We start from the raw sequence: 23,998 nt of genomic DNA, 5'->3' as shown, positions 1-23,998 counted from the left end.
TAAAAATAACTTTGCACTTGGCTTCCTAGAGAGAATGAACCCAATCTAAACAATATGAGGGAAGAAGGGGGGAAGTACCAGTTGTGTTCATTCATTGCACACCAGATTTCTAAACTAATCTTTGAAACAACACTTGGTTTTATTCTTTCTGACTTAGGCTAAAGGGATGAAAATAGCTTCAGAATATACCATTCCTTTTCCAATTTCTTATAGTCACAAATCCTTTATTAGACAGCTGTGACCTTCAACACTCCAGTAAATATTTTTTTTTGCTCTTTAATTTTGCTTTACAGCAGTTACTTAGTTTGGTGTAACCACATCAGAGCATGTTGATTAACTTCTAATTGGTTAATAAAGAATGTACAGAATGGAATTCTTCATTTGAATTAAAACACTGACCATTTTCAGTCTTTCTGGAAGAGAAGTTTTGGTAGTTTGTTACTTGTCACCCAGATACAGTTCTTACCTAGAAAGCAGATCAAAAGGGGAGATGCAAATGGAGGTTTTAAAAATAGAACAAAAAACAAACAAACAAACACCACCCAAAAAAACAAAACAAAACAAAACAAAAAAAAAAACCAGAGAAAAAAAAAAAAGTAGTAATAGTGCAAGGTGCCTGGAGATAATAATTTGAAGCAAATGTGGGTTTGGTTTTTTTCTATCACTCCAATGTGTGGAACTGTCCCAATGAAGTGACCATGTATCCCAGCCTCTTACCACTCTGGTCTGGCAAACAGTTTCTTCTCAGGCTGCTGTTTTAAGGTGGGACCTGAAACTGATGTCTCCCAAAACAATTTATTTTTATTCAGAAGTAATATTCCAAACAGTAACCTAATGAGACTGACTGATTCATTCTGCACTTTCTCTGACACAGGCAGTGATGGCAGTGAAGCCTGAGCCTATGTAAATGGTCTGGAACCGGTATTTTTGTCTGTTTGAAATTCAGCTGCAGGGAGTCAGACTTATGTGGTCCTTTAAAAGTACAATGCAGGAGAAATATGGGTCAAAAGTGCTGAACTTCTGGCATATCCCCATGAATTCTTCTAACCAACACCATGAAAAGAACAGAGACCAGTTTTTCACTAGGCTGTAAGGATTATCCTGGGGGAATAGGACTGTTTCTTCAAGGTGTTGATTTTTTTCTTACTGGATTTGTTTTTTCTTATTTTTTTTCTTATTCCAGCAGACCTATGTATTTCACAGAAATGACAATTTTATTGATGTGTCTATACTGTGCCACACACACCTTAAAAAAACAAAAAAGTCTTTTCTAGAGTCCCCTCCCATCAGCACTCTCTCAGAATTTTATCTTGGAGTTTATATCAAATGTGAAGTAATCCTCAAGTCTCTCGCTTTCTTATTCTGGAATGACAGCATCATTTCAATGAGAAGTGTATTCTGGTTACAAGTATATTATAAGCGCTGAAATCTCATTTTCCAGCAGTGTTTTGAGGAATCTCTAGAGGGATATAGCTTTCAGGAATTAGACTGACTGAACTGCTTTAGTAAAACTTGGTTTATATCTCCTAAAAAGGTAACGGTCGTTCAAATCACAGAGGTATCTGATACGATTGTAGGCAATAACATGCAGTGTAAACAGACCTGTTTGGCCAATTATAAAATGCAAATGCCTGAGTTCATTTTTTTTATAAACAAACAGAATTCACGGACTGAGGAGTTTAAAGAGTTTGCATTGATGTTGTTTGATTGTTTAATTTTAGGGTTTGGGGTTTTTTTTTTTAAATCAACAGATATACCTTTCTTTGCTACACTGGAGGGGAAAATAAGAAATCTGGAAGACGTGTAAAATAATTTCAAAGAAAATCTGAAAATGCTTCTAGCTGTTCATGAACTAAATTTTGGTACACTGAGATGCTGGTTGAATAGTAGGATTGTTTTAGACCCAAGTCTTGAGGCAACAGCAGGGTCCATGCTGTGTTTAGATTGCTACATTACAATAATCACAGGCACAATTACACAGGCTGAGAGTAGTAGATGATCCCACTGTCTGCTGAGTAGAGCCAAATGTTGGGAACATACTAAAGGGAATGCCCGGAAATATCTGGGAGGTGAACAAATGAGCATTAGCACTAGACATATAGAAGATTGTGTGTACATGTAGTAAAGGATTGCAGAGGAAGGGAGAGACAGCAGAAATAGTTTTGAAGATGGAAAAATAAAAGGAATTTTGTACTGGGAGTGTTACAGTGAACTGTTTTACATGCTGTTGGACAACTGGAGATCAGTAGAGGTCCAGAACCTATCTGCCAGCTGGTTCTTGCTGGTCCTCACAGTGTGAGGTCTATCTTGGCTACAAAACCTAAATTGTAATAATGGAGGAAGAGAATGCAATTGTATTCAAAATTATACAGTTGGGGGAAAGGGATTGGATTTTTTTTTAACTAAAAAAACCCACAACAAAAAATAGAAATTTCTGGAAGATGTTTGTGGTGGGTTGACCTTGGCTGGGTGCCGGGTGCCCACCAAACCTCTCTATTAATACCTCTCCTCAACTAGACAGGGGAGAAATGCAATGAAAGGCTTGTGGATTGAGATAAGGACAGAGAGATATCACTCATGGATTACCATCACGGGCAAAACAGACTCGAGGAAATTTAATTTAATTTATTACCAATCAAATCGGAGTAGGGTAATGAGAAATAAAAACTATACCATAAAACCCCTTCTCCCCCATTTCCCCCTTCTTCCCAGCTCAAATGCTTCTGTTCTGGCTCCAAAAATTGCCTCTACACTACAACAGTACCCTCCTTTTTTTGTTATTTTTCTAGTTCTAATTTGGTATTGCTTTTCGTTTTCTTGCAATTTATATCTTTATATAACATTTTAGAATTAGGATCTGCTATGTAATTTCAGCCCTGTGTCATTAAAACTCTTGTTTGTCTTGACAAATTTGCTTTGCTATTACAGAATGTTCACAAAACGGCTCCTGTGGTCAAATACAGGTCTCCTTTCTCCATTAAAGATAAGCTTCAGAACTGTCTGTGGAGCACATGCCCAATACTGTGTTGTGGAACCTAGTTGAACTGAAAAGCTATTTGATCAGTTAATACAAATTTCTTCTGTGATTCTTGACACTCAGGGACCACAGTCAAGGATGAGAGACTCATGAACTCCCTCTGATTTTTTTCCTCTGAGGATGTATTTTTTACAGAATAGTCATCTCTGTCCTTTGTCTTGCTTAGGCCTAACCTCTGCTTCTTAACAAATGGCTTTCAGTGGAGCTTCTGGACCACTGTTCTCAGCGCAAAGGCCATCTATTCATTTTAGTCCACAAACACCTGTAACAGAGAAATTACTTAGGGCCACGACTTCAATTCTACCTCCACTGAAGTCAAGGGAGGATGCTCTCCTTTCACTTTATACGAGTGACATAAAAACTGCAGTAGCTTTTCTCAGCTACTCCCCAACATGAACTAATCTTCATGTGCTTCTGAAGGCAGGTGGGCATTGTCACTCCCTGAATATAAAAATTCAGTAGCTTGCCTTTGGCCTAGTAGTAAATGAGTGTCAGAATTCAGATATCATGAAAGCTGATCATCTCTGTCCACTGTGCAACAGGTTGTTCTCTCTGGCAAAATTGGGTAGTTTTGCAATGCATTTACCTTTCATTTTTCTTTTTCCAATAAAACAGGATTACCACTGCTGGATTCTGACACATTCTCCATCCCATAGGATGCTCAACATGTCAAGTAATGGACATTATTTTCACAGTGAGTATGTCGTTTGACTATTCTCATGGTTAGTCCTCTCAAAGAGTCTTCACAAAGCAAGGCTCCCTGTGAGAGAAGACATGGGAGACATTGAAAGAACTGTGAAATTTTTGGTGTGTTTTTGAGAAAACTTTTGTCACATAAGTCCAGGAAGACAATTTCCAGTTTCCACTTTCCAGCTTCCAGTCCACTTTTTCTTGTCCTATGACCAATTTGATACAGTCAGTGTCTCATATCTAAGATCTCTTCCTCAAACCATATGTGTGTACAACCCGTTTAGGAAAAGGAAAAATGCTTCTTGATGCTACATTCTAGAAATCTTTTCTTTCTCTGTGGATTCTTTTATTTCACTCAATGCTACATTAGAAACAGATGGCAAACTGTGATCATTTATGCATGTTTGCACATCTTAGTTTTATTTTCCAAGGAAAGCATCTTTACACAAATATGCTGTGTATAACTGCTGCCTTGTCTGACTCAAACCTAATAACCAACTTTTTTTGTTTGCAGACAAATTAGAAAAGAGGTAGCAGGGAAGAAAGAAACGGGGGGACAGAACTCTCTTAAAAATTAAATGCCTGGGATTTTGTGAAAATTGATAACCAGAGAGAGACTGGAATCCTTTCAATATTTGTTTGTGTAAATGTGATGTACTAGAGGATTTACTTCAAAACAAGCAGACAGTGGCCACTTTTACCTAGATTGATGGTTGTGTTTTCTTCCTGCGTTTTTATGAAATATTTTTGAGTCATTTTTTAATTTTATTTTGTTTTGTGTGAACATGTCTTGTTTCTGGGTTCTTGGGCCCTGAGAATATAAGTTGATGCCTTGGCATACTTTGAAAGGGAAGATTTTTTTATCTGACCAGTAACAAAGGTTTGCAAGTCTGATGAGACTGTTGGTTTGTTTGGGTTTTTTATATCACCTGTCCCCTTCCAAGGAAAAAAAAAATTAAAACGGATACTGCTTTAGCAGCAGAATTTTACGTCTGTTTTACACAGTCCCTCAGTTGCCGTTCTTTGGAGTAAAAAAACCTTGAATAATTCATGAGTCATGCCACTTAACAAGAGGTTTGTTTTTGTCTTTTCTGTTCTGTCATGAAAACTTTGAATCCAGAAGTGTCTGGGGGAACATCTGTTTTGCTGGATTAATTACAGTGTGTATATTTTAGTGTGTTAATGCTATAAAAGGTATGACCAAAGTTTAAGTTTTAGTTGCAGGCCTGTGTTCACCAAACAATGTTTTTCCCCATATGAAGCTTTAAGCATCCTATGTCTGTAATATTAATGATACACTCTGCATTCAGTAAGGAGAGGTTAAAGGTTTGTCTGAAATATATTTCTGTGCCAGAAAACTCAATTCTGGCTAGAGCTTCTGAGTACTCTTCACATATAAATAAATTTGACATTCAGGGTGAAGTGTGGAACCTGCTATGTCATTAACCAAGCTGTTAATTTTAGCAGAATCAAGAGTTCATGATTAGTCTCATTGTTTCTTATACCTGCATCATAATAAACATCTGGATGCAACCTTTACCTTCATTTGCTAACTCCAAAAGAAAAAAAAACTTCCACTTCTGATAGTCCAGTGAAGTGAGGCAAACATTCTGCCTTCTTATGTGTTTCCTTCTTCTTGCTCATAGTTACTGAAGTTTGCCTGTCTTTAATTAGTAAATACAGGAGTTCTGATTGCCTCCACTTCTCCTGGAATGGATCTTTAAGGATGCAGAAGGGAATGAGAAGGACAAAATGGAAGTAGCAATCTTGGCTCCCTATATCGGGTCCTGAAGTTTGTTCATCACTTTTCCTCCAAGTTATTTATGAGGGCAATTCTGGTTTAAACCCAGCTGGCAACTAAGCCCCACACAGCCGATTGCTCGCTCCCCCCCTGGTGGGACGGGAAAGAGTATCAGAAGACTAAACATGAGAAAACTTGTGGGCTGAGATAAAGACAGTCTAATTAAGTAAAGCAAAAGCCACACACGCAAGCAAAGCAAACCAAGGAATTCATTCACCACTTCCCACCAGCAGGCCATCTCCAAGACAGCGGGGCTCCATCACGTGTAACAGTTACTTGGGAAGACAAATACCATCACCTCGAATGTCCCCCAGCTTTCTATGCTGAGCATGATGTCATATGGGATGGGACATCCCCTTGGTCAGTTGGGGTCAGCTGTCCCAGCTGTGTCCCCTCCCAGCTCCTTGTGCACCCCCACCCTCCTCGCTGGCAGGGTGGAGTGAGAGGCAGAAAAGGCCGTGACTCTGGGTAAGCCCTGCTCAGCAATAGAAAATACATCCCTGAATTATCAACACCATTTCCAGCACAAATTCAAAACATAGCCCCATGCTAGCAACTGTGAAGAAAATTAACTCTACCCTAGCCAAACCCAGCACAACAATGTCACTAAATATTACTATAGCAGGAAAAATGGGACTGGAATGAAAGCAAGGGATTGCTTAATTTCCCTCATGAACCGAATTTCTTAGTTGAAACTAACTGACTTTCAGATAATATCCTCCATCTGAGAAACATCAAATCAAGAAATGGAGGACTATCAAGGCTTCCGAATAATGCTGTCTAAGGTGAAATCTCTCCAGGTCAGGCAGGTCAGTAATGTTCTGTATTGTAGCCTGTTTAATTTTAAAAAACAGTACTTGAATACTTTGTCTGTCCCTGAACACAGAAGCAAGTGGAAAATACTTAGGTTTTGTTACCAGTTATAAAATACCACATAGTAGCTCCCTATTATTTCTGAAATATTAAATGACGGTTAAAAACAAACAAACAAACAAACAAACAACAACAACAAAAAACTAAAATAGGGTATTCAAGCCAGTTCTCCAGGACTGTTTTTCCTTGATAAGCAAACAGGATTTTACTGTAAGTTGCTGAATACCTAATCCTTCCTATTATGTATTATTCTCTCTGTGTTTGTTAGGGATGAAAAAGAAGAAATGCATCCTGTTTGGATTTGGAATACAGATTGCAACGCTTCATTAGTAAAGCTCAGTAACACTGATTATCTTAAATGACTGTCATGGAACTGAGTGTGTAGTCATCTAAGTCACTGCTGCCAGATTCTGCATTTGTTTTTTGTGTTCTTCCAGGCAATGTGGTTATATGCAACCTATTTCAGCTAGGGAACCTTGTCAGCAGGTACTTGTTATGCAGCATAAGGACATTATTTCAATAGTATTAGAACATAAATACTTCTGCTCTGTCTTAGATTTATCCAGCTCCTCAGAAACCAAAAAGTTTTTGCAGAAAAGAGACATATTTTTTCAAGCCACAGTGGATAACAGGGTCCATTTTCCTTGCTCTTACTGGTTCAAGAAAGGAGGAGACAGCATAGAAAAGGCAGATAAATACCACAAAAAATCTGGTATTTCATCTGGGTTTTCTTAGTGGCTTTTGGTTGGTAAAGCCTTGATTTAATCACAATTTTTGCCTTGGTTTGTAGTCTTAATTTGTATTAAGAGGTTTTCCCATCTTTCTCTTTTTATTCTCTCATCCCCATTGATTCTTCCCTTCCACTGCTCTAGCATGCCTAGTTTTAGAATCAGGATGTACACAGATGTTGTATAGATTAGACAGAAGTAGGAAATTGTCACCAAAGAAACAGCAAAATTGCTCCAGTGTTTCTGTCAATAGCAGAAACAACAACTCCCTAAGAGATTGGATAAGGCAAAGAGAACTCACAGTGACAAAAAATGAGAAGTTAGTTTGGCAGTGGAGGACGTGTACCCTTCCATAGTTTAAGGCTAGTGTCTGACATTTCATAATCCAAATTTGGTTGCACCTTACACTTCTGTAACCTGTAGTCACAACAGAGATGTCATCAGCAGATTCTTAGTTTTGTTTATTTCTGAATGTGTGAGTGTGTCTCACTAAAATCTGGCATAGAAACACAGGATGAGTCATATGTGATTCTATGGAGCTTTGTTTCTTCCTGTGGCAGTTAAAACCTGTCCTTTTGTGATGTTATAGAAAACAGTTTCAAAAGTAGATAGTGACAGATTAAAGTATATGCTACATTCTGTGGACTAGAATGCTTTTCCAGACTAGAAAAGAAAGTTCAATATATGAATCAGGCCAAATTGTGCTTATTATTACAATAGCAAATTTTTCAGTTTTTAACCTTATCACTGTCATGTTACACCTCTTTCAGTAGTAGCTCTACACAGAAAGATTAATTTAATGGGAATCATGAAAGGACAGGAGATGTCCCTCAGAGGTATATTTTTTCTGTGCTCAAGAAGTTGTTTGAGGAGGGAGGAGGAAGGAGAAGTTGGTAATGATCATGACTGTTATTCTTTAAAACATATGCTCAGCACTCTGTAAGCAATGTATTAAGCTGTGGAGTCACAGACGTTCCATAATGATTGATTTCTTTGGCAAGTCTTGAGCCAAATCAAACCGAATCAGTTAAGCATTGACAGCACATTAGATAGGGAAAGTCTGAATTTTCACTGTGTAATTTCAAACAAAGCAAACAAATCTGCTGCTGTTTTCATGCTAGTAAAAATAATCTGTGTTTGGTGATGTCTGCATTTTGAATTATTGTGGGATCTTTGCTTTTGTTTTCAAGGTAACTAGCTAATATTTTCGGTAATTTGTGCCAATAAAAGTAACTTTTTAAGTTTTGAAATCATGAAGCTGTAGCTATTAAATGGTATCTGATTTGAAATTTTAATATATCATGCTGTACTACAGTGCACTCTAATTTTGTTTATAGCATTTGATTATCATGTCAATTTATATCCAGGGTAGAAGAAATTGGCTGGATATCAAGCAATAAATTTTAATAGGTTCACCATCTGCATCATTTGCTATGGCATTCAGTGATTTTTGTCCTGATGTGACAAACAAGTTATTCTTTAGGCACTGCTGATCTTCAGTTTTGCATGACTGAGCTAACTGCATGTTGCTCAGTCCCTGATGTCTGATCTACACATTTTAACAACCTCTTAGAGGTAGACATGACATGAAATACCAAAATGGCACAGGTATACTCTGCAAGAGCTACCATTTCCAAAATCTTTGCTATGTTCAGAAGCCAGTAGTAGAAAAGAACGTCTGTCAAGAACTAATTACTAATTACCTGGTCACCATTTATTAGTGGTGCTCAGGGGTTCAGGCAGACTGAAAAATACAGAGAGATGAGAGAAACTGTGTATCATGATCGATAATACTAAGTAAAGGTCTTGGATTTTAGTGCATGCATCATATCCTTGTCTGCACACTTTAACCACAGGAGCAGCCACAGTTTATGATAGCTGAGTGAAGGGCACTTCTCAGCGTGGAAGTGTGGTCCAAATTCCCCGCTGCGTTGTAAGCTGGTGGGCCCCAAAGCCAGGGTTTGAAAGGCAGCCATGGCAAACAATATCAGTACTGTCTGATGTTGTGTCTGTACTAGAGATCTTGAGAATCTCCCTGTGCAGGATGCTTTTGTCTGTTGCGCACCTGCCCTGCTCATTTGGTCTGTGCTGTAGGCCCTCTGTGGTGCTTACAGTATGCTGATGCAATAGTTTCCCTCCTGTTTGAGATTTTTGGATAGCTTATCAGCCAGCTGCATGTTAAAGCGCTGGAGAAAGCCTGTCATGGGTACTAACTCTTAAGCAGTTAGGAAGCCGTGAGCTGGTCTGCAGGCTTCTTTTGAGCTTACCACTGAAATGCGCACACTTCCATGCTGTAGTCTTGTGCTGCAGCCTTCACCCTGCCCTGGGTCAACAGCGAAGTAGAATATGCTGCTCTGTGCCACGTGTTTGGAGAGTATCACAGCCAGAGGAGAATACATCTGTAAATCTCTAGTGTCTGATGCCAAAGGGTTGAGTAAAACAAAGCAGGCAGTACAATCTGGACAAAACCAGCGACTGCATGAATTGCTCAGTATGAAGTTTCTGTTTCAGTTACCACTCCCTTTTCCTGCTACAACATTGCCAAATTTTACCTGCATTGTGATGCAACAGAAACTTCCAAACTAGGTTTTTGTACTTTAAGTGATATGTAAGTTGCTTAAATGTGATGACCAATAGCAGTGTTTCCAGCAGTAAAAGAAAGATTTAGGGAACTCCTGGCATGGGAGACATTTTATCCTTCGTGTTTATTCTTTCTTATCCTAAAATAAATCGGAATTCAGTACATCCAGATAAACACATTTCACACAGCCTGCAAAGATTGACAATGAATGTGCAGAAGAGCAACAGTTAATTAGGAAACATGATTTACAGTGTTCTCCTGCCTTCAGAACTAATGGTTTCTTTCATTTTGTTGTTTTCATATATAAAGAAACATTATTTGTTTGAATACAATGAAAAAAAAAAAAAAAGAGGAAAGAAAGCAAGGGGAAATAACAAGGTTGTGATAATATATTGAGGAAGGCTACAGGAATAATACAGAATATGAAGAATAAACAAATTGCATAAACTTGTTAGGCTAAGAATTTCACAGTGCTTTCACAATATTTCAGATGAGCAAATTAGGGAAGGGAGGGAGATGAAAGGAAGACAGACCTTCATTGCCTATGAGAGACTAAATTTCCGTTTAAACACTGCAGTGGAAGCTTAAGTGACTAGCATGGAATGGAGCAAACAGTCCAAGTGCACTATAATCCCTGAGTTTTTTGCCAACATCAGCTCGGGGAAGGGCGAGAATCAACATCTTTTATCATTTTACTTTCAAATTGTAGCTATCTACTGCCCATGACCAACTGTCATCTTGGATCTTTCTTTTGCTTGCTGTCAGAGGTTGAGTGGATAGATGCCTGGAAAATTTTCAGTCATTACATAGTTTGAACTGTAGAGTTAAAAAAACAGTTCAAAAACTTACAATTGTTTATCCAGATGTAAGCAAGTGATTTCTTTTAGATAACCCAACACTACAAGTACAGGTAATAGATATTTGCAAGTCATACAATTATCTATTGAGCCTTTCTTTGCTCTTAAATGGATATTTCTAAATTCTAGCTGAGATGCAGTGGAAGGGTTAGTTTTTGATCTTGTAGCTCTGAAGGGAGCCAAGTGCAAAGAATTCCACATGATTAATGCTGATGAATAATTTCTTCATGTTAATACAGAATAATAAAAACATGACTCATTCTCCTAACAACGATTTTTTTTTTTATAGTGGCATAGATGTATGCTAACATCAAAGGAATCTTCTACTAGTTGATTTTACTCACCAGGATCAATGTTATTTTTTCCATGTAGGCACACAATGAAGTGAAATCCATCTTTTTTTTCAGTAAGATGGAAAATCAAACCTCGTTTAAACTTTTTTTCATACACAGTCTGATATTATATAAAAAGCCAAATTCTGCCAGTATGTTACACCTATGAGCTTCTGTAGGTTCATCATAGAATGAATATATTCCACTGTCATCACCACACCTTGATTTCAAGGTCTTGGTAATTAAAGCAGTTGAAGGAACCTGTTCCCATTAATACCAAAAATCTAGCAAATTATTTGCTAGATTCAGGTTCTAATCTTTCCTTTTCTCCCCTCTTTTTTTTTATATTGTGTCCAAAAGCTATATTATGCAGTAATTACTGTCATTTGCTGTGAGAGACAAGGAAGGGAAGCAGGTAAAATCTAACATGGACATGGCAACTATTTCTTCTTTTTATGCTGATGACTGTCATTCAGTTTCTCAGTTCGTCTTGCTTTCACCTTAACTCCTTGGTTCAATTTTGAAACAAGAATATGAAGGTTACATATTTTAAAACTGAGTTTTTATTTCTTCAACATCATGTTTTGGGTTAAGTCTTTTTAGTTCAGCTACTAAAGATGATTTGGGGAATCTTATGCAAGCTGCTACACTGTAAAGAATTGTTACCTTTAAACAGATTTTGTATTGTGGTAACCTACAGGAGAATTAGCCATACCCTTTCTTCCCACTGTGCTAGGTATAAAAAAAAAAACCCTGTCTAATGACTTTACAAATGATGAACAAAAATTTCTCATGAGCAGGATATTAACCGGTTTCCAAGTCCATGAAGGAGGACTGGAAACATTTAACTGTAGTATTAAGGACAGAATCATGATATTGTGTAAGTTTAGTGTGTCTGAGAGAAAGATCTTACCTCACAGCTGCTTCTGAAATGCTGCATATCTGTGATGCTTGTAGAAATAGGGAAATTATAGTTTGTACTCCAAAAATGGCTCACGTTTGTCAGGCTATGACACCTTTGTTGGAAGAGTGTTACTTATATTAACTGAACAGTGCTAATCACTTTTGGCTTCTGGATTCAGCATGAAATATTCCAGGCTGACACCTTACCAGTGCTGATTCCAGGTTTTGTTTTTTGTTTTTTTGGGTTTTTTTTTTACTTTTGCAAAGTAATTGCTACTACAGACACTGCCTCCCTGGGGCTACACTCCTGCATTTTAATTACTGACTTGTCTAACTCTTCATGGCAAAGATGCTGGCAGGCAGGCAATGTTAGTAGTTCAATTGCTGTGAATACCCCTCTGATACCATTGTTTTTCTAGAGATTGGAAAATTCATCAATGATTCTAATGTAAATAAGGTCTTATGGGCATGTTCTCCCAAATTCAGGAAATGTTATTCCATTTTCAAGATGGGGTTATTGCTTAGATCTTTGAAACCCATCCCATACTATGACAATGAATAGTGTAAGAGAATGGCAATCTTACTGCATGACATGCTTCATCTAATTTGAGAACACTTTTACATGAATATTTAGCATATTCATGCTTCTTCCCATCTAAGGTATATTTTTGATAAGGAATTTTTAGTTTCGTGCAGCAGGTGTGCTGACACAAAAAATTTCAGAAGACAATATTGTCTCCTTTTTGTAGAGGATATTCTCACCTTTTACAAGTATTAACAAGCTCTAGCTTTCAACAGTCCCATGGAATAAGGAAAACTATAAAAATTAATACAGTGATCATTGCAAGAGTGTTGTAGCCTACAACTCATTGTGCTTCTCTCGTCTATCTGTGCATTATGTCGCGAATATGTGTGTGTCCTTAGACTGATACTCATAAATAAAAAGCAGATAAAATTGCTGAGATGTTTCTACCTAGCAGAACAAGCAATGACATCTATTTGCCAGTCAACTACTTCGTATTGAGTAAGAGTAAATGCTCAGTTATCATAAAGATGTTGATTATTCCCCAACTTTAGCTCAAATGACTAGTTGGTGATTATATTCTAATGTGTTAAAATGCTTTTTTCCAGGATTTCTGTATTTAGAGATAGTGGGTAGAGGGGTGTGGGAGTTCTTCAGCACTGAGTGGTGATTTTTATCCGCATAACCCGGTCCTGTCATAATTGGCTGCATTACTTTGTTTGCACCGATGACATTCTGCAGTGTAACTAGAGGCTACCAGCCTCTTTAAATGCTGATGAATACTGCACTTTAAAAAGGTAAGGCTAGTGAAATAGTAACTAACACATGGTAATGGTTGCAGGAGGGTTGTAAAGGTTCTCGCTGAAAGTAAATAATGTCTGGTGAAACACAAGTTTATAGTCCTACAGTCAAAGCGAACGTGTGAACGTGGTAGCTTTCCACTAATTTCCCTACTCAGTTCAAGAATACCCAATCCTTGGAAAGTTAGTGAAGAAATATTCTGATTTATAGAAAGCTCCTTCAAAACTGAAAATCGATGTTAAGTGCCACACTGAAGTAAACACATAACATACATAACAAGCATACATAGGATTGCTCATCCTGGTTGAGACAAGTCTTTCACTGATCTCCATTGGATCCAATCCAAAAATAGATTTTGATGACTCGCATCAAAAATGCTGATTATCACAGTTACTTCTTGTTCTGTTTTGTTGAATGAAATCTTCTTATTGTTTTCTAGCTCTGCAAATAATTTTAAGAATCAGCCTTTTATATAAATAAGTACAGGTTGATTGCAGTGATATATGGCAGCTGTACATATGTTTTCAGGTAAAAGAAACCAAGTGAACCATGCTAGTGACTCAAAAATTTGTGAAAACCAAAACTTAAAGTAACCATCTCCAACACATTATATAGGGGAAGAGGAGGAGAAAGATGAGGCAGGATCAAAAATCACATAGCAACTTCTGTAGAGGTGAGCTGCAAGCGCAGTGCTGACTTTGAGAGGGACAGATCTGCACGTCTCTCTCTGTCTTCGGCTAGAGAAATGCCATCCTACAACACTGTCCAGACAACATCTCTGCTTAAATTTTTTATCAGAATAAGTATGTCCATTCAAAATGTTGGGGTATTTTTGTTTAGTAGGTCTTGTGGTTTTGTTTGTTTGGGTTTTTTTTAATGAGATGTCAACTGAGATGGAAGAGCTGTTTTGTTAAATCTGTTCAAGAAGTCTCTCGAAGGAAAGGTTCTGTGAGGAATAGAATCAAGAATCAGTACATGATTACTTTAACATCTTCCTATAAGGTGTTCCTTCGTCTGGGAGATGCTAAAGTGGAACTAAAGTAACTCCTATTGCTGTAGTTGCAGGAGATTCAGGAGCGGGGGGGGGAGTATTTTGGGTTTTTTCTCCTTTTGATAGGCTGGAAATTAGCAATATTTGCCAAATGAAAACAGAAGGGGTAAAGTCTAATGTTGCCAGCTCAAAAGGACCTCTGCACTTCAGACACAATGGTTGTTTTGTATACCTTGTAATAAAAGGAAATAAAATGCAACTTGAGACAAATGAAATCTGAAACTTTCAGCCTACCTGCCCTAAAAACTTCCAAACCTAGCACAATATTCCCTTTGAGTCTACTATTATGCTTCAAAGCCTGTACTGTTTCAGGATGAATGATTCATTACATATTATCTCTTAATCCTGGGAAGAGCTTGGGTGTGACAGGAAGAGAAAAGAGAAATGGTTTTGGCCATCTTGGTTTGAGAGATTTGAAAATGTAGTTGATATTGAGGCAGATCATAAAAATAAAGATGGCAGAACACTTAAGGCAGCTCTGTGATATTTAGTGTGTTTACAAACTTTTGGAAAAGTCCTAAAACCAATAAAGAGATGCAGAAAATTAAAAATTCAAGGGACCACTGTTGGAAGTGGTGAAATGACTGTTTTGAAAATGCCTCTTAAAATCTCCTTATGTTGTCTGTTTCCAGTAGATGATTACCCCTTAAGTTTCAGTGGTTGGAGGAAGTATCTTCTGTTTTTATCTTCTGCTTTTACAGCTTGGTACCCATTCCAAAATGGCAGGCAATATGTCCAGGCACTCTGAAGGTGAGGGATCCTAATTTGTCTGTCTATAGTACCAGCTATGGAGCTTTACTGAATCAAACTCCTAAGAGCTCATGCTTTTAGTTCTATAGGGTTTTGGTTTGAGAGATCATAGTCACCATTGGATTTTTAGGATTTTGTTGGGAATATCACAGTCAGTGTAATATGTCCCCATGGTATCCTTAAACATGTAATGAAAACCCTTCAGCAATGCTATTGCACACAGTGATAGAACGGAATAAGCTAAAGCGTTGGTGAACAATGTTTTCATGTGTTTGTTTCCAAATATGCATTTCCCTTAAGAAATTTTGTATGGCTGAATGGTGTTTAATTCCACAAAAATATTTATCTGGGCAACAAGGGGTACATTATACTCAAACCTGCTGCAGGTAACTGAAATAATGAAAAGACATGAATGTTAAAATGGTATTTTTTTAACCAGTCATAAACAATACAGATGGGCAGTGAGGTGACGGGAAAGCAGTGAGCCAGAAAATCAGTGGTATACTATGGATGGGATAAAATGCTCTCTCTTCTCTTATATGAAACAAATTTGCTGTGTGCCATAACAATGTAACCAAAGACTTTTCTATGATCCATTTAAAATCTTGGACAATGGATAAAAAGAAAATGAGAACTATTTAGAATGAATTGCACTTCAGAAAATCTGACTGGATAGTCTATCTCTTTCTCCAAATATAAAGTTATGGGGGGTTTTTGAAAAAGTTATAACAGACTGTCTGATTAATAAATGGCAATCAATTGCAATGCCTAATTATCTCCTTAGGAGGTTTGAAGATAAAATAATAGATGAAGCATGCTTTTCTCTCAGCATGAGAGGAGCTGGCTTAGAACAGCTTCATAGTTTAAAATAAACAAACCTTCACTGTGAGGAAAGAAGCAAAGTCTTAAATAACAAGCATGCATCTGATTTTTTTTTCTTGTTTAAATCAGGTGAAGCCAAGAGTGTAATGCTTGTGTGCAGATAATTGAAACAGTGGTTTAGAGATAAGTGTCCTTAAAATTCTCTCAAAATCCCAGTAGAGATTATATTTCTGTACAATATCAGAAGGGAAAAAAAATGTGAAGTATTAGGGGGTCTTGTTAGAAGTTTGACACGTGCAATAAGTGATTATAGTTCTCAGTGATATAGATGGAATTGTTAAAGGAGTCTAAGATCATTGTCCAAGGGAAAATGTTGTCAGGTTTTTAAGGTCATTGTAAGCTTACCCTATAGGAAAAAATTCTCTAAATTTATCCACTTTTATTAAATATGGCTGGCTTTATCAAGGCTTTCTCTCCTTTTTCCTCCCTCCTAACATACCAGAAAGGGAATTTCTGAGCTTGAAAATAAAACCCCACTTTAGCATTTCCTGTGTGGTTTAAATTGACCTGTTTCATTTCGCATTTTTCAGTATCTTAGGAGTAGACACATGGCCAGTTCTCTTGTGATTCCGATTCTCATTTGCCAACAGAAAAAAATGGAAATTATCTAAAAGAGTTACTTAGCATAGCTGTCCATGAAAGAGTTGCTGAAGGCTGATGTTGAATGGGATGTGTCTTATCAGGCTTCTGTATGAAGAAGGGTTCAGTAAGATACAACACTTCAGTCTGGAAGAGGAAAGGACTTAGATGTTTACAAAATTATAAGAAAATTTAGGGATGGAAGAATAAGGGGGCATCAAATGAAACTGAAAGGAGCTAAATTCAAAACAGGAGACAAACTTTCACACAGTAATAACTGACCCATGGAACTCCTTGCCAAGGATGTTGTGGATGCTGAAGTTTAAATTAACTTGACACAGGAACTAGACAGATCAACAGGACAGATCCATTCAAGATCGAGGTGGGAGGGTGTGGAGAACGAGGAGAGAGTGATGGAAAGAGAAGGTGCTGAAAATAGCTAGAAGCTATAGGAAGAGAATCTCATGCTTACCCTACCTTCCTATTCTACTGCCACTGTTGGAAACAACATATTCTCTAGAGATAACAACCCACTGGGGAAAGGTTGGATCACCTTAAACATGGCTAATTCCATTGGCCAATATGAATCTCAGACCTCAGCTGAGAAATGGTAAATTCTGATGCTGTCACTGATCAGGGGAACATATTCTATTATGTTATGTCCGGAAACATCAAAAAGTTAGGACAGAGGTCTTCAGAGAAAACTCTAGCTGGACTTTTTATTTAATCCCTCCCTTGAAAGCTAAAGACAGTATTTTTCATTAATATTCTTAAGTGTTTATAGAAATAAACAAACCAGATCAGCTTGACAGACTGAAAGCTAGTAAGACTTTTTATTCTTTTGGTTGCCTTCATTCACTAATCTCAAAATAATGTAGAAAAATAAGCAGTCATTAGCTTTCCACTGTAATATATGAGCTAACTAATCCACAAAAAATTCTCCCTCAGTGTGCAATTTATTTTGTCATTCAGAGAATACAGGTCTGTTGATCTTCAACAGTTGTTCACTAGACCATGAACTATTTAAAATACTTTGATATAATGTTGTAGATGCATTTATTTTTTTTATCTCTCACGTGCATGCACACATACACAAAGACTGCCAGTCTTCATGTGTGCTCTGCAGCAAACAGCTCTTTGGTAATGTGCTGATGAAAAGATAGTAATTGGCAGGTCTTAATTAACTGGCAAGAGTTTCCCTGTTGATTTCGGTTGTAATCTCTGTTAGGCATTAGAGGAAACACTATCAGCTAGACAGGCACTGCATATATGCCACATGATAAGGACCAGTTTACAAACCATGATCATATTTCTGCTGTTGACTAGACTGTGGCAATTCTCCTCTAAATATAAGAAGCCTGGCACAATCGATGGAGTTTTATGTACTCTGTTTTTCTCAAGAATGAGGAAACAAAGTGATTTAGCTGCATTTTGGGCTCTTCATTCTCTTCTGTTTTCCCATTCTCTGACGTGTTCATTGACCTTCCAGTGTCCCTGTTGCAGAGCAGAAAAAAATGTGAGTCACTGGAAAGAAATAGTGCATAGGAAGACAATGAGACAAATTAATATTCAGCTTTAAAGGTTTTTCTCTTAAATAAACCAAAATTCTAAAGGTCATGGCTGTATGATTCTTTCCTAGTAAATACCAGTTTCTGATCTCAGGAATCTTGTTGTTCTGTCATGGCCCCCATATACATCAGGGACTTCCTTCCTCTGGATTGAATTCATGCAAGGGTTCAGAACATTTAGGTGCATGAGTCCTCTCCTGTTAGATTAACTTGGGGAGAAAAGGTGCTCACTTTAACTTTTCATTCTAGCACATAAGACTTCTATCATGGACATCCTGGTTATAATATGCATACTCTTCGCTAAGGAAAAGAAAGGCAACCTTTCACTACAGAGCTGTTCATCATATCACATATATTATGACAGTGTGAGAAAATCTTCAAAAGGTTCTTGGAAGAGAGCTAACAAAAAATTGCATATGGATACTGTAGGCTGAATGGTCTTACTTATCCTGGTTGTTCCAGATATGCATATTATATGTAAATAATTGTTTGTCTTTCATTGCAATGATGGATTCTGGGAACTACAGAACAATTTCCATCTCCAGTAAGGTGGTAGAGTCTATGCTAAAAAAGCATGGGGTTAGATAAAAAAGATGGAGTTAGAAAGGGTGCAGAGAATGGCAACTGAAATGACTAAAGATGTGGACATTTTCTTATATGGAGACTAAAAAAAAGCTGGAACTCTTCAGTCTGGAGAAGAAAAGGCTAAAGTAGGGGACATGCCCTAGGTTTACAAAATTATGATGATAAAGTGAATGAAAAACTGGTGTTCACCAAATCCCTTGGTGCTTAAACTAACAGATGCTGGCTGACACTGGTGGGAGACTTGGTCTTTAGCTTTGGTCTAAACAAAGGATGTATTTCTCTATTAAGATGGTTATAAACTACTGGAATTTACTGCCTGAGGAGACTGAGGCAACAGATGGACAGTATCAGCAAGTAGTAGAGGAATTTAGACAAATTCCTTTTGTAATAGGAGCACATTAATGATTACCTATTAAAGGGAGCTAGCAGTGATGTATGCTCTAGGAGCGCTGCTGCAGCAGGTGTGGAGGTAAGGGAATGACAAGGCCAGTGGACTGTACAAAAGGGCAAAGCTTATTTGTTCTCCTTAATGCTGTCTTGTATGACTCTGTTCAGTGCACAATATGAGACTTGACTGAGTAATGTCTTACTCAATAGGGCATTCTTTATGTTCTTATAGAAGAAAATGTGTTTTAATTTCTCATAAGAAAAGGTAACTGTGAACCGTGAAAGCTTTCTTGCCTAGTTAACTTTGGATGAGGACATATATTTTGACACATGTTCTTTACAGCAGAGGCTGGGTGTTGGATCTGTTTCAGATTGTATCCTTCCACTTCAAGTAACTTATCTTGTCATTTAAAAATTCTAATGAGTGCACCCTTTTGTATTTTTTTGTAACATTCTTGAAGAAGTCCACAAGTCTCTGGTGGTTTTGCAGTTGTTTTACAACAAACTGAATACTCCTGGCAATTTTAGTCCATATCTATCTCTGGAGATGCAAAGTTACACTTAAAATGTAACAGATTATGCTTTTTCATTCAATTTGGTTTCTCAAGATTGTGCAAATAAGACCCCTATGCCCTGCATCCAGCACTAGCAGAAGATGCTGAAGTGCCATCCTATGAGGCAAAACATGCTGATAAAAACTGAAGACAACAATAAGCCAACCTAGGTTTCAAAAAAAAGTCTTATTTCAAAGGAGTAAAGATGCTAATCATTATTTACCCTGAGCAGATGGAGCACATAAAGTCCTTTTGCTGTTTCTCAGGCACAAGCAGAAGTTAAAAAAATACTAAAAACCCTAGAGTCACGGATAGAAAGCTAATAATGATAAGAGATAAAAGTTTTCCTTACAAGTTTCTGAAAACAGTATTGATATCTCTGACAGACTATGAATGGTCTGTCAGTATCTCACCACTTGAAAAGTCTTTGCTTTTTGTAAACAACTCCTCCTTGACCATTTTTTGTTTGCACAGAGATCAACCATTTAGACTTCCAGCCATTCATCAGGATTTGTGCCATGTGTCCCTTTATGAATGCCCAAGTACATTTATTATGCAACAAAAATGCCGTGTGTAAGGTTCTGTTAACAGATTTTTTTTATTTTTTTTTTTCTGATAGCACTCACTGCCTTATCTTGACAGACCAGCTTTATGCTTTTTTTGATAAGTTTCCATTCAGGACATACACAAAGGACCCTGGAAATCTATATATATTGCTTACCTTGCTGCTTTTCATGCCCCATTCTCCATCTCTTCCCAGAGGCTCCCTTTAAACCTCCTCCATTCCCCCTACTCTCACTTTTTAATCCAAAACCTTGAAAGGTAAAAACATTTGAACTAAACTGATGGATCCATGCCCAGTTGTCATCTAATTCTTCATTTTTTCTAGCAATGCTGTCCTCTACTACAAGGTCAAGCTTCTCCCAAGTCCTCTGCTCGCTTGTAGCGAGAGGGAAGGGAGACAGTGATTGTGAAGAAGCTTCCTGGAAATAACTGCTCAGTAAACTTAGCCAAGGCCTAAATTTATAAGGGAGGGAGGAGGAGGAGGGAGTGCTGGATTTTATTGCTTCCTCTTTATGAAGACAATGGTAGGTTTGAGCTTTGGTTATATTTTTTCTTCTACATAGCCTTGCATTTAGTTTGGGTCAAAACTACCTTTTCAGAGTATGCCAGCTTGCTGTAGGCTTTGCTTCTTTCAAGGGAATGGAAGAAAGCTCCTCCACTGACATACATGTCTGTGCATTAATCTGGGGACACATAGTCTGACTGGGGAATTCAGCTGAGTCTCTAGATCCATGATCTATGTTTAGTATTTGTCCTCAATTTTTCTTTCACAAATGAATATGGTAGAAGATTTTCCAATGATTCTAAGTCTACATTTCTTATTGTGTACTCCCTTTGGACATTTTTTCTCCTACTATCCATTGCCCACCAACATCTTTCATTCTGAGTCCCAGTTCTCTTCCTTTTGGATGCTTCCTTGCTTTTTCCCTGATATAGGGACTGAGGAACAAACACAAAAAATTCATGCAATAGGGATTTTTTGTGTGTGTTCTTTTTTTTTTTTTTTTTTTTTTCCCCCCCCTAAAAACCTTGAAAAAAGTCAGTAACTGCAGATTTAGGAATGTCTGTGTGAGGACTAGTCTGTACACAAAAAGCAGAGTGAGCAAACTCTGCTTCCATGAGCTGGAATGAGTGGCAGAAAGCTCAGAGGAGCACTATCTGCTCTGACCTCCTGGGATGTGAGATCAAGATCTGCACAAATCTCAGCAAATGAGGATGTTTAAATACACCTAATTAATTAACATTCTGGAGGCAAAGGCAACACTGGATTGTTCAGTTCACTTGACAAACATTTTCAGCATTTATTTTATCATTTTCAAATCTGACTTTTTTTTAAGGGACAGGAAGGCAGGATTGTCATGGTTTTTCTCTTTTATTTTTTCTTTCACTGGATGAAAATGCATACAAAACCAGAAGTATTGTAGAAAGTTACAGTACACAAACTCCCATTAGAATAAAATCATTAGTCAGTATTAAAATTTCTATATCTTGAAGCCTGTCTCATGGTCAGTGTAAATAAAAATTCACAAATTTATTTCACTTTGAACGTGTCTCCTCATGGTATGTTTTCTCCTCTCTCTCAACTCTAAATACGAAAAACTTGTTTGGAAATAAAATTGAAGTAGAAAAAGAAGCAGAACAACACATACTTCTGTCAAACTACCGATCTCAGCAATCTGGGACTGTGTAGTGTACTGTCTCCTGTCAGGCACACACACAATGCATCTTAAGGAAAACCCAAAGAAATGTTTTAATGTCACAGTTTTCAGATTATCAATATTGGGCGTCTAAGCTTAAAACAAGTATCTGTGTGCACTTACACAATTATGTCTTCTGAAGGCTACTAAAATGAGTGTCAGCTCCTAGTATAACACATTTGCATGTTTCACTTCATATTTCATTTTTGCATAATGCTTTTTTTTGTCTCTTTTTCTAATGGTAGTGTATGCTTTCTGGTTTTTAGGGGGTATAAATAGTGAAATAAACTATGGGTTTTGATGAGTTGGCTTTTACTTTGCTAGAATTTGGAAATATATTTATAAACATCTAAAACATTAGGGATTTTTGGAAAGAAAACAAACAATCCATAGCTTTCCAGAGTTCTCACATACAATATAAGAAGTAAAACTAGAAGAAAAGGGCACATGAAATGAGGATCAATGCAAGTAAACTTATAAGAGATAAAGGTTAATGTAGGAACTACATTCAAGGTGTTTCTAGCCAAATTAAATACCAGTAAATTAGATGCTAATGAAGAGAGACATTTGAAAGTAGGAATGGAGGCATTTAATGAAGATACAAAATAAAAATGTGAACAGAGAGAAAATAGCAAAATTTTAGTGAGATCCTGTGAAACAAGCAAAAGAGGAGAGGGTACTAAGATGGTATAAATTTTGACAAAAAAAAAAAAAAAAGGATAATAGACTTTTTAAAAGATAGATTATTGTAATGCAAGCACCCAAATCAGAGGCAAATAAGAGGCAGTGGCTGGTGATAGACCATGTAAGTGACTTTTCATGCAACTGAGCTGGGATATGCAGTATTTGGTATTTCAAGTAAAGGGACAATGGTTTGAAAGGAAATAGAAAAGGACAGATTCTCACTGCTGAGGAGAGGAAAATCAGACTCTATGGACTTGCAAGTAATGACCTTCGTTGAGGATGTTTAGGATGAGTACAATGAATTGTCACTGAATCTACATTGTGATGGATATGACTATTATCCTAGCCAGTTTAGACAGGAGTAAAAGCTTGCTGATGCCTTGCAATGCTAGAGAGCTAAGAGCCATGAAAACAGACAGTAACGCTCAGGATTGTGTGGGACTCTGAAAAATGATGACAGAAGATATTAAATGATCATTTAAGACGCTGAAGAGATCATTAAAAAGCAATAAAGATGCTAAATAGAACTTAGATTTCTGCCTCTCCCTTCTTTCCCCTACTCTGAAATGACAGGAGGCTTTTAAGGCCAGAAATTACAATGAACAGACATTTTTATAGATACTTTTACAAAGATGTTTAAAGAAATAGATCTTCCCTATCCTAGTAATATGAACTACTTCACATCTACCCACACCTCAAAACTGTGATTAACCCGGCACCACCCCAAACATCCTCCTTATTCCAACTGCCCACGCTTACTGCAGAATTTAGGGTGGTGGCTTTTTAATTAAAAAAAAAAGGTAGAAAAAACATAAAGAAGGTTAGTGGCATAAACTGTCATAACCTGTTGAAAAGATTGACTCTGAACTGAAAATACAGACAGCTCTTCTGCCATCTGTTATACCTGAAGATATCTGGCATATAGCTACAGCGTCAGGTGGAAAAACTACAGGAGACATTCTAAGGTCATAGATATGATAAAAACAGAAAGAAAGGATGCTGTGTAGGTGTTAGATGCCAAAAATGGTTTCCTGATAAATACCAGTTTGGTGAGGCACAAATAAAGGAACTCCCATAATGCTAAAAGGAAATGCAAATACTTCTGAGTAACCACAGAGGAGATAAGAAGGAAAAGTGAACTTAAACCCCTGATGTGGCCCAGGGGCAGCTTCCAGCTGCGTATATGTTGACAAGTGAGGAGGTTAACTCCTGCAATATAGCTCTAAACAACTTCCAAGAGGCATTTGCAGGAATTTTAAGGTCTACAAATCTCTGGGGGCTTGGACTTGGCATCTACTCAGCAATATCACAACCATAGACCTGGTAGAGATTTGTCATCCTACCAATTAATTTAGCCACAAGACTACCTGTTTAATCTTTTGTTGTGGAGCGGTCATCCTTATAAATTAGCAATTCCTCTTCTTTTAGTCTATTACTACTCTGAGCAAATTTTGCATTTGTTTAGAAAGTGCTCTATCAAACACTTGTTGGCTTGCCTGGCTTATGTTGCTTGGTTTTGTGACATTGTTTGTACAGATTTGTAAGGTCAGATCCTTGCTTATGAGCAAAGG

Source organism: Athene cunicularia (assembly GCF_003259725.1).
Source record: "Athene cunicularia isolate RWA chromosome 13 unlocalized genomic scaffold, athCun1 chr13_part1, whole genome shotgun sequence".
Lineage (NCBI taxonomy): Eukaryota > Metazoa > Chordata > Aves > Strigiformes > Strigidae > Athene > Athene cunicularia.
The sequence above is the reverse complement of the archived record's forward strand: the minus strand, read 5'-3'. Positions refer to the sequence as shown.